Source organism: Gopherus flavomarginatus, chromosome 11 (assembly GCF_025201925.1).
Source record: "Gopherus flavomarginatus isolate rGopFla2 chromosome 11, rGopFla2.mat.asm, whole genome shotgun sequence".
Taxonomy (NCBI): Eukaryota; Metazoa; Chordata; order Testudines; family Testudinidae; genus Gopherus; species Gopherus flavomarginatus.
The window spans coordinates 18,632,548-18,644,770 of NC_066627.1; the positions used below are offsets into that span (position 1 = coordinate 18,632,548).

The window sequence follows — 12,223 nt, forward strand, 5'->3', positions numbered from 1 at the left end:
ACCATCTATGGTGTTTAAAAATGTCTTCATCACCATGCTGATTATGTACCGGACACAATTCAAAGGCATAGATATCAAATCAAAAAAATTTCTGTCCTCACTTCCCCAAAGCAGGTTAATGTGACCTGTTTTTTTGAGGATGGGATTTTCTAACACATCTAGGGCAGTTCAGTGTTGATAAATGCAAAGTAATGCACATTGGAAAACAGAATCCCAACTATACACATAAAATGATGGGGTCTACATTAGCTGTTACCACTCAAAAGAGAGATCTCGGAGTCATTGTGGATAGTTCTCTGAAAACATCCACTCAGTGTGCAGTGGCAGTCAAAAAAGTGACCAGAATGTTGGCAATCATAAGAAAAGGGATATATAATACGACAGAAAATATCATATTACCACCATATAAATCCAGGGTATGCCCACATCTTGAATACTGCAGGCAGATGTGGTCACCCCATCTCAAAAAAGATATAGTGGAATTGGGAAAGGTTCAGAGAAGGGCAACAAAAATGATTAGGGGAATCGAACAGCTTATATATAAAGAGAGTAATAAGACTGGGACTTTTCAGCTTGGAAAAGAGACGATTAAGGGGTGATATGATACAGTTCTATAAAATCATGACTGGTGTGGAAAAAGTAAATAAGGAAGTGTTATTTACTCTTTTTCATAACATAAGAACCAGGAGTCACCAAATGAAATTAACAGGGCAGGAGGTTTAAAACAAACAAAAGGAAGTATTCCTTCATACAACACACAGTCAACCTGTGGAACTCCTTGCCAGAGGATGTTGTGAAGGCCAAGACTATAACAGGGTTCAAAAAAGAACTAGAGAAGTTCATGGGGGATAAGTCCATCAATAGCTATTAGTCAGGATGGGAAGGGATGATGTCCCTTGCCTTTTTTTGCCAGAAGCTGGGAGTGGGCAACAGAAGTGGATGACTTGATGATTACCTGTTGCGTTTATTCCCTCTGAAGCACCTGGAATTGACCACTGTCAGAAGATACTGGGCTAGATGGACCTTTAGTCTGACCCAGTATTGCTGCTCTTATGTTCCTATGTTCAGTTATTGACATTCAGTGAGAGTGGTTCGGCTAATTCCCCTAGATGCATTTGAAGATCCCACATTTCTGAGCATGGTTCGCTCTCTCTCTCTCTCTCGCTCACTCTCTCTGGTGTCATTCCTGGGGGAAGGCCCTGTGGTAAAGCTGTGCCTTGTTACTCATCCATAACTACTGAAAAAACACCTCCTCCTGAGAGTCTGGATTCCAGTGTTCATCCAGACCACGGAATCCATATGATGCAGATCATGAAGTGTCTTGTTTGCTCTCAATTACTGGACTTTTAATCAGAAAATTTGAGTTCTCTTTTCATCTCTGCCACTGACCTGCTATGTGATCATGGGCTAGTCTCTGTCCCACTCTGTGCCTCTGTTTCCCCTACCCCCCTTGTCTTTTAAAACTGTTCTTCAATGTAAGGGCTGGCTTATGCTAGGTGTAAGTATATTGCCTACCATAATGAGGTCCTGGTCTTGGTTGCAACCCCAGCTGCTACTGTCATAGAGCGCACATAAAGCTCACCTGCCTCTCTGCTGAGTGGCAAAGTAGTGAGAGGCTCAGAAATGGGGGATCTGAGAGAGTGAGACGACACTGCTTTCCTTTGTTTGGACACATGACATAAACAGGGGCAGGGTTTCTTTAGGGACCTGCGCCTCAGGAGGAAGGTCAAACTTCCCTGGTCAGTTGTTATCGCCTCAGCCCAGAAAAGAGTAATTCCCAGGGGCGAGGTTCTGAGAATGTTATGAGTGTCCCACACATCCTGCTTCACAGGAACAGATTTCCCATTGGTGACTGAATGCCTGATATAAGCTCCCTTCCTGGATCCATAACAAAGAGCTAGCATGACAGACCCCCATCTCAGGCATGACAAGAGGGTTGAACTGGATTCCTCACAAGTTCAGAGCTGCAAACCTCTACTGCTCGAGTTCAAAGCTGCACCAAATTCTCTCTGAACTCCATGCAACACACAGGCTGGCCAGCAGGTTACATGACAAACGTATTTTTACCCACACATGCTGAGCTGGCCTCTCCATGATATAGGTCAGGGCTTCTGTGGGATCTGATTGTGATTCCTCCCACCCCATCATTGAACAGTGGGTTTTGCTAACTTCAACAATGAGTCCCAGTGGTGAGAGTGGGACTCAGGAGCCCTGTGTTCTATTCCCAGCTATGCTATTAGCTTGCTGGTTGACTTTGAGCAAGCCACATCCCTGCTTTGTGCCTCAGTTTCCCTGTCTGTATAATGGGGATAACAATGTAGGGTACATTGGCCTGTCTTTGTGGGGGTCTCAGTCACTGGAAAACTTCTGTCCCTCCTATTTTTTGCCTGTGGCACATAGTCTAGTCTCCTGTGGGCTGTGACATTTTGGTCTAATTTTTGTTTTTGGGTTTAGTGTGCAGCTGCTGGGCGGTGCTGGTGGTCTGATCTACAGAAGGTCAGATTGTATGGCCTGGTGGTTCCCTTCTGGCCTTAAACTTTGTGACTCTTTGAGAACTACCTGAGACCTACTGATGAAAAGTGCTATATAAAAACGGAGCAGGACAGTCATTATTCAACAGCCCTCCTGAGGAAATCAGCTGTAGGAAATGCTGCAATACCATTCTCTTCAAATAGCCTTTCCACATCAAAATGGCTTTCAAAATGCTGAAACCTCCTTCCCCCTTTAAAACCTCCAACAAGTGTGTGTGAGAGAGAGAGAGAGAGAAGAGGAGGAGGAGGAGCAAGAGAAGAAGAAATTAATAAACTCTCAAAATCTCCAGACAAAACAAAACAAACAGTTTAGCCCAGGCCCAGCTCTGACTCTGAAAAAGGAGACATATCAGAGATCTCTTGAAGTCCAGAGGGGACTTAGCTATGAGTAGTGATTTTAAATGGAAGGTGCTCAATTACTAGGCTGATGGGTGGCACTATAAATAACAAAACTAGATAGAACATCCCATTCTATTACAGATCCTATACTGTCCTTATTACCATGGGGGCTAGGTTGACCATTAAGGTAATGCTGCAGGGGTGGAAAAACTTTTTGGCCTGAGGGCCACATCAGTGTTGCAAAACTGTATGGAGGGCTGGATAGGGAAGCCTGTGCCTTCCCAAAAAGCCTGGCCCCTGCCCCTTATCTGTCTCCCCCACTTCCTGCCTCCTGACTATCCCTCTCAGAACTCCTGACCCATCCAATCCCCCCTCTCCTTGTCCCCTGACTGCTCCCTCCTGGGACCCCCATCCCCATCCAACCCCTGCTCCCTGTCCCCTGACTGCCTCCAAGAACCGCTGCCCCTTATCCAACCCCCCATTCCCTGCCCCCATACCATGCCACCCGGGCAGAGCCAGCCATGTCTTCGCACTCCCCTGCAGGAGCTCGCAGCCCTGATGCCGAGAGCACTGGGGGTGTGGTGAGCTGAGGCTGAGCGGGAGGGGGAGAACAGGGGAGGGGCTGGGGGCTAGCCGCCCCACCTGGGAGCTCAAGGACTGGGCAGGATGATCCAGTGGGCCGGATGTGGCCCACAGGCTTTAGTTTGCTCACCTCTTTAATATTGTCATTCGCCCAGATAATTTTCTTACTTAGATTTGTAAGCCCCTTGTGGCATCCCTGATTTTTATTTGTACCTTCCACAGCATTAGAGGACCCCGAATCTTATCCTGGTAGTATTATTATAATAATAGATTTATTATAGGAGCCTAAAGGAGTTATGCTCCCAACTCCAATTCAATGTCAATGGGGTTTAGGTGTCTAACGCTTTTAAGTTCATTTGAAAAAATCTCAGTTCTACTGCACATATCAAAATACTTCATAAAGACTCTTTTAGTTGTATACACAGCACTAACCTCCCTGAAGCCCTTAGACTGGGATTTTATCATCCTCTGCACCGCACCGTCTATGTCTCTAGCTCAACTTGTTTTATCTTTGCTGTCATGTAGAAAGCAAGCAAGCTAGTCAGTCAGTCGGTCACTGATTTCAGGAAGCAGTACTACCTCACATATTTGCATTTGTAAATTCCGAAGACTGAACTTTTAGCTCATACCTGTTTGGGTGCAATTGTCCTTCAAGCTGACATATTATAACAATGACTGAAAACAAAAAAAAATAAATAAACACACAAACAAAAAATCAGGCCACTGCGAAAGTATCAGGGACTTCAGCCTGTTTCAACAGGAACAGCAAGCGAGCTCACATTGTTCAGAAATGCTTGATGAGTCTGCAACAAGAAGCCTTTTTATCATCATCCCACTCTGAACAGACATCCATTCTCCTCAGAGAGCATCCATTTGCTTTGTTCTGATGGTTCCTCTGGGCCAGAACCTTTTGAACCACCTGAGAGTCCCTTCCCTATCAGCAAACATCCCCAGCCTTCCCAAGACAGATGGAGGTAAATATGATTGTGCAGACTGGCTGTGACTGGAAAGTGAAAAGAATAACAACAGATTTGCAAACGTTTACAGGAGTGATTGCATTATTGCATTATTGTCATGATCATGGGGTTAACTGCACTGCTGCCCCTTATCTGAGTGCACCAAACTCAGGTTTTCTCTTGAGGTGGAATCTCATAATCCTCCCACTATTAAACCTGGATCTGATTTTAAAAATAAGCATATTGATTCATTTTTTACCTTACTACCTTTCTCTGTCTTTTCTCTAGATGTGAATATGGCCAGTAGTGCACAGGAGAATCTTACTATCGTCATCACAGAATTCATCCTGCTGGGATTTGGTAACCTCCATGAACTGCACATCTTCCTTTTCATGGCATGTTTAGTTATTTACCTTGTAACAGTGATTGGGAATCTCCTCATTATCACAGTAGTATTAGGCGATGGTTGTCTTCACACTCCAATGTACTTCTTGGGTAATATCCACCTTGGAGATCTGCTACACCTCAACCATTGTCCCCAAGATGCTCAGGACATTCCTAACATTCCGGGAAAAGGTTCCTTTCTTGGGGTGTCTGGTTCAGTTGTATATTTTTGGTTCAATGGTAATTATTGAATGCTGCCTCTTATCATGTCCTACGACCTGTATTTAGCCATCTGCAGTCTTCTGCGCTATGCAGCTGTTATGAACTTTAAGGTTTGCCTTCAGTTAGCAGTTGGTTGTTGGTTAGCTGGACTTCTGGCACCTCTGATAACAGTAGTTTGGACATCTAGACTACCGTTCTGTGCTTCCAATGAAATTGACCATTTCTTTTGTGATTTTGTGCCTCTGCTAAGACTGTCATGTACAGATACTCATGTGATTCAATCTCTGTCTTTCGTGGTCTGTGCCTGTGTGGGCCTCATCCCATTTTTACTAACCCTGGCTTCTTATTACAAAATCACACTGACCATCTGGAAGATCCCTTCCACCACAGGAAAACAAAGAGCTTTCTCCACCTGCTCCTCACACCTTATAGTCGTTAGCATTTTCTATGGAACTGTCATTATGGTCTATGGGGCCCCGATTGGAAGTCAGTCACCAGAGATAAACAAAGTCTTCTCCATGCTCTGTGCCATGGTGTCTCCCATGTTCAATCCCATCATCTACAGCCTAAGAAACAAGGAGGTCAAAGAGGCCTTGAGAAGGTTTACAAGGGAAGCTGTCAGTCTCATAAAGAAAGGGAATGTCAAATAAGGCAATGGGATGGGCTGAAATGAGGGAACAATGAGCGTCACAACTGCTTTGAAGGTTGCATCTTAAGTTTTCATCTGCTTATTTGTATGTTCTTTTTTAATGTTCCATTGGTCTATGCTAGTCTATTCAGCTTTGTGAAACCATGTGTGTCATCCATGGGGGCTGGTGAGTCTTGCCCACATTCTCAGGGTTTAGCTGATCGCCATATTTGGGGTCGGGAAGGAATTTTCCTCCGGGGCAGATTGGCAGAGGCCCTGGAGGTTTTTCGCCTTCCTCTGCAGCGTGGGGCATGGGTCACTTGCTGGTGGATTCTCTGCAGCTTGAGGTCTTCAAACCACAATTTGAAGACTTCAATAACTCAGACATAGGTTAGGGGTTTGTTATAGAAGTGGATGGGTAGGGTTCTGTGGCCTGCTTTGTGCAGGGGGTCGGACTAGATGATCACATTGGTCCCTTCTGACCCTAGAATCTATGAGTCTATGAGTCTGTGAAATGTTCAACAAGACATCACACATGTTCTGCCTCTTTGTCTTCTTAACTAGCACTTTAGAACCTGTAGATGGACATAGGAAAGCTTGAATAATGGGGAAAATATTCTTAAATGGGATTTTCAAAGGAGATGAAGGAAGCTAGGTCCCCAAATCCCAGTGAAAGTCAAGGAGAGTTAGGTGCCTAGCACCACTTCTTTGAAAATCCCAGCCTTAGTCCAAAACAAATCTTATTGTTACTGAAATCTTTGACTTCTGTGCATTGAGAGACTCATCCAAAAGAGACCACCACACCTGGTATAGCATGAGTAGAACTACAGAAGCAGGTTCAAGTCCCAGGCAGCGCTTACCTTGGTGTACTCGCAGGAGTGCAAGCTGGGAAAAGCTACTGTCCACCCAGCATAGGCTACTCAGCATGTGACACTAGCCTTTATGCGTGTTCAATAAAGATCTCTTTACAACAATGCTGCCTGCCTGCTGCATTATTTTATAGACAGAGCTGGTTGAAACCAATACTGCTAGACCTGAAGCTGCTCTGGACCTCCAGCTGGCAGCAATTCCAGTCCTTGAGCTAATAGTTAATGGACTTCTTGGGTTCCAGTGAGATTGGGAATCTCTAGCCTGGATAAAAAGGTAACTTAGCCATCACAGTAGACACATCTCTTGGTTCTGCATCAATAAGCTGCTGAATCTACAGTGCTGTCTGTCTCCAACTTACATATTATTAGCCTTTCCTCCCTGAGCTCTGATTGCTCTGGCTCACGTAGTGAATGTGTGGAATCTACATGATTGCTTGCTCTTAATGAAAACTTTCTATAAAGTTTCAGAAACAATTACTGACCAAGTCCAGTAACTGCCACATCCTTCCTCTAGATGTCAATCTCTATTCTCTGTATATATGCAGAAACAGAGGAATCAAACTAAAACCCATATTTCCTCTCTATTGATTCTCCCCCTTTCTTCAGACTTAAAAGAAATAAGAACATAAGAATGGCCACACTGGGTTAGACCAAAGGTCCATCTAATCCAGTATCCTGTCTTCCTACAGTGGCCAATGCCAGGTGCACCAGAGGGAATGAACAGAACAGGTAATCACCAAGTGATCCATCCCTGTTGCTCATTCCCAGCTTCTGGCAAACAGAGGCTAGAGACACCATTGCTGCCCATCCTGGCTAATACCCATTGATGGACCTATCCTCCATGAATTTTTCTAGTTCTTTTTTGAACCCTGTTATAGTCTTAACCTCCGCAACATCCCCTACAAAGAGTTCCACAGACTGACTTTGCATTGCGTGAAAAAATATTCTCCTTTTGTTTGTTTTAAATCTGCTGCCTATTAATTTCATTTGGTGACCTCTGGTTCTTTTGTTATGAGAAGGAGTAAATAACACTTTCTTATTCACTTTCTCTACACCAGTCATGATTTTATATACGTCTATCATATCCCCCCTTAATCATCTCTTTTCCAAGCTGAAAAGTCCTAGACTTATTGAACTCTCCTCATACAGAACCCATTCCATACCCCTAATCATTTTTATTTCCCTTTTCTGAACCTTTTCCAATTCCAATATATCTTTTTTGAGATGCAGTGACCAAAAGTTGCACTCTAAGTATGTGGTTTACATGTACTCTTCTTTAAACAAAATAATATTAATACTTTTCCATTTATACTTTATAATTGAAATCTTCTCCTTCGCTAGAAGCCTTAAATCTGACCTTTAGTTACATCATACATCTGCCATACAATTATTATTAAGGCATTTAAGTATCTGTGGATCCAGATTTTTAAGGGCATGTTTGATTTCGTACTTTTTTCTCCATCATGGTGTCACTATAGTGCAGTTAAGGGGCTCTTGCTGCATTAACTGTGCATTTCCAAAACTTAATATGTTTAGATTTCTTTTAGATTTAACATGAACTGTGCATTTCCTGGGTTTGTAATGCCTGGTTTGGAGAAAATTAAAGTATTCCTGTAATGAATTTGAATTTCTGATATGTTCTCTCAACCAAAACTCTATTTTATCTTTTTTTTCCCCCCTGGGGATTGTTCTGTGAATGCCTCAGGGGTGGTAGAGACCCTTACTCCTCCTTCCTCAGGGGCTCAGTGACTCACCTTGGAACCAAAGGGGCCCTGAGTTCATTGTGCTTGGTGCTTTCATCTAGTGGTTGGGTGTATAATTTAATAAACAACCCCAGTGACCTCTATGACATTACCGATCATAATTGTAGGGCATCCAGGGGCAACTAATTAAAATACTATGACAAAGAAGTTTATTCCTGGGGGGAAATGGAGGAAAAGTAAAAAGAGAAAGGGAATAAGTGAGGGAATCAAAGTTATCAAATAAATGAGTGACCATCCTATCCCTCAAAAGCCAGAAGCAAAGTAAACATAGAGAAGTTGCCCCCAAAGTCTCTCCATGAGCCTCAGACATGGAAGAAAGGGAATGTTTCCCTTCACAGGGAAGCCAGAGTACCTCTCACTGTTGTGTGGAGTTCCCTGTTTTCCCAAAGAAAGGACCTTCCTTTACATATTCTTCTTTCCCACCAGGTTCCAAGCATGGCCCTGGCATCAAGGTTCCCCAGTGTGTCCAACATTGCCATTAAATCCTTATTCTCCCTCCACATCCCTGCTCATACACCCTGACCCCCATTTTTGCCCTTCTCACCCCAGCCCATGCTCTGGTTCCTGCTCACCTACTATCCCCTCCTGCTCAGCCCCATTTCCCTTGCCCTGTAATTCTTTCTTTCTTTTTTCCATTCTTTTGTGGTATCTTTGAAGGGCAGAGTTGAGGTTCCATCATCCTTTCTGTGTTGCATAATAATTTTTTTCATGTTGTTTTTTTCATGAACAGTTCCATTTTTTTAAAAAGGCAATTTTTCTATGAGACTTCTTTTGTCAAAAATGTCCAGCCAATTTTCAGTTGCATCTGTAGTGGATAAAGTATCCAAGGTGTGAGTCATCACTGGAGCCTGATGACCTGGGACAATTGTCTCCCTTCTTTATAACACCAATGCTCTGAATTGCTTTGGTTCTGTTTATAGATACTGTATCCCATTCCAAACTAATGTCTAATTTGTTGTGTCCACTTTAACCCTCCATGGGTTTGTTGGATCATGAATAATAGTGAACCAAATTCAGAATCATGATGCCCCAAACTCAGTGGCTTTAGTAAAATATAATATTTGCTAATCAAGGTTTTATTTATTTAAACTGGGAGTTTCAAATAAATTAAATGGGTGTTTGGTACCTAACTCCCTTAGGTCCCCAGTTTTATTTATTTACTTTTCCCAGCAGCTCTTATACGTTCAGAAAAGCTTTGATCTCCATAGGGAGCACTTGGCTTGTTTGTGCACAAACTAGAAACACTCATGTGTTTCACAGCTTCTGCCCCCAAAGGATCCATCAAGAGAACAGAAATTGGTCTCCACCAAGGATTCAGAGTGCTAATGTGATAAAAAGGCTCCTTTGTTACAGGGGCTCAGAACAGCCATCCAGATTTTCAAGCCAACAAGAACTTGCTCTTCTCTTTCTGTTTGAAATGACAGAAAGCCCTGATATGTCTCCTCAGTGCACTTCCACTCCAGTCATTGTCACAGGCTTTCCACTATGAGGACAAAAGACATCCACATTTGAGCTGGAAGGGAATAGCATGAGACAGCCAAAAAAGGTAAGACATTCAAACTCCCTTAGCGCATATGGAAAACCCAGAATCCAGCCTCGGAATCCACAAATGCAAGCCCACAGAATAGCCCTAGTATATCATGTTTGCAAGACAACACAATCCAGGGAGTAGGTTACTAGGTTAATATTCAGCACTTCTATTTCCAGCTCTGCCACTGATGGCTACAGGACTTCAGACAGCTCATTGCCCCTTTGTCTGTCTTGTTTATTTAGATTATTTTTTTAGTTTGTGAAGTTCCTAGCACAATAGGGCCCGAGATAAGACAAATAATGATATTACTTTTTTCTTTCTTTCTTTCTTTCTTCTCCCCAGAAATGTGTGCCTAATGCTGCTCAAGACCCTCTTGATCAGAGTATGCTCATTAATGAGTTTGTCATAACATCAAAGGGTATGAATATGCACTAGCCTTTGTAACCTGAGTAAACTCCCCAAACTTCAATCAAAACACTCCAGCTTAGATAAAACATTAAAATAAGTTTGCTAACTAAAAAGAGAGCGATTTTAAGAGATTGTAAGTGGTATAAGCATAGAAATTCAGAATGGGTTACCAAAGGAAATGAAAGATTAAAAAATGCAAGCTATTTCCTAGACTTTATCAGGTTATGTCAAATTTGATGCAATAAGGTTTCTCTTACCCCAAAACATACATGAGTCTGTGCTAACTGGAAAGCTTTTCCAGTTAGCACCACTTCCCCCAGTTCAAATGGTTCTGTGTCTTCCAAACAATCTTATTGCCTTCAGTATAGGTGGGGGAGGAGAAATGGGCTGATGATGTCTGTGAAGGTTTTTTCCCCCACTTTGAACTTTAGAGTACAAATGTGGGGACCTGCATGAACACTTCTAAGCTTAATTACTAGCTTAGATCTGGTAACACTGCCACTACCCAGAAATTTCAGTGTCTGGGGCACTACCTGTCCCCCTAAAACATTCCCCTCCCTGGGCTGCCTTGAGGGACTTCACCAATTCCCTAGGGAACACAGATCCAAACCCCTTGGATCTTAAAACAAGGAGAAATTAACCATTCCCCCTCCTTTCCCCCCACGAATTCCTGGGGAGTCCAGACCCAATCCCCTTGGACCTTAAAACAAGGAAAAATCAATCAGGTTCTTAGAAAGAAAGCTTTTAATTAAAGAAAGAAAGGTAAAAATTATCTCTGTAAAATCAGGATGGAGAATGCTTTACAAGATGCTCAGATTCATATAGCCCAGAGGAAACCCCCTCTAGCCTTAGGTTCAAAGTTACAGCAAACAGAGGTAAAATCCTTCCAGCAAAAAGAAACATTTACAAGTTGAGAAGAACAAACATAAGACTAACATGACTTGCCTGGCTAAATTACTTACAAGTTTAAAACATGAGAAACTGATTTAGAAAGATTTGGAGAGCCTGGGTGTACATCTGGTCCCTCTTAGTCCCAAGAGAACAACGAACAAAACAAAAAGCACAAACAAAGACTTCCCTCCACCAAGATTTGAAAGTATCTTGTCCCTCTATTGGTCCTCTGGTCAGGTGTCAGCCAGGTTTACTGAGCTTCTTAACCCTTTACAGGTAAAAGAGATATTAACCCTTAACCATCTGTTTATGACAGTCACTGTCTCTTCTTTTATACTCTCTTCCAGGTGCTGAAACAATCATTGCTGTGTCATGAGGTTAGGCAGCTCCATTGTCTAGGTGCCCCGCATCCTATTCTTCATATGATTTGTAAATTTTTGCTTACATCAGTTATCCCCAAAGAAAACAGGAGCATGCTGACGTCTCTTAAAGGTGAGGTCAGGATGACAGTGTGATGGCTAGAGATGTTTTGATCAAACCAACAAGGTAAAGGGTGGTAATTGACCATGTCAGAAGGGTAGTAACTAGCTACATCAGAGGGCAATACATAACCTGTTTGGACTGGTGTATAAAATGGAGTCTCAGAAAGAGTGTCTCTGTCCAGCCCAGGAAGGAGTGGAAAGTCCCACTACTGACTGAGCTGGTCCATTGTCATGGGCATACATGTGCTAGTGTAACTGTAGACATTGATCCAAGAAGCTATGACCATGCTTCATTGGCAATAAAACTGGCTGGGTGCCTTTGCTACAAACCAGCTCCTTTGGTATCACTGGGCAGTTAAATCAGAGCCTGCCATATGGGCTATCTGGCCAGAGCCAGTGCAGCATGCAGAGAGAACAGAGAGAACGCACACATATAGCCAACAACTGACAACAACCTTTGTGTACACGAGGCTCGACACATAAGGCTTGTGTCCACAGTTCCATGGTTATTTCCAAGGAGCTGGTCTGCGGGTGTTTCCCAGACTCACAACGTGTTTCGGTAACAAACCTATAGCTAAATCTCATAACTTCATATACAATAATACATATATTTCAACAAGACAGTAATGTTCAGTAG

At 42.9% G+C, this 12,223-nt stretch overlaps 1 pseudogene; it reads left to right on the top strand.

The window, feature by feature from the left end:
* The first annotated feature begins 4,870 nt into the window (after positions 1 to 4,870).
* Positions 4,871 to 5,664, top strand: LOC127030934 (olfactory receptor 6N1-like; annotated as a pseudogene).
* The last annotated feature ends 6,559 nt before the right edge of the window (positions 5,665 to 12,223 follow it).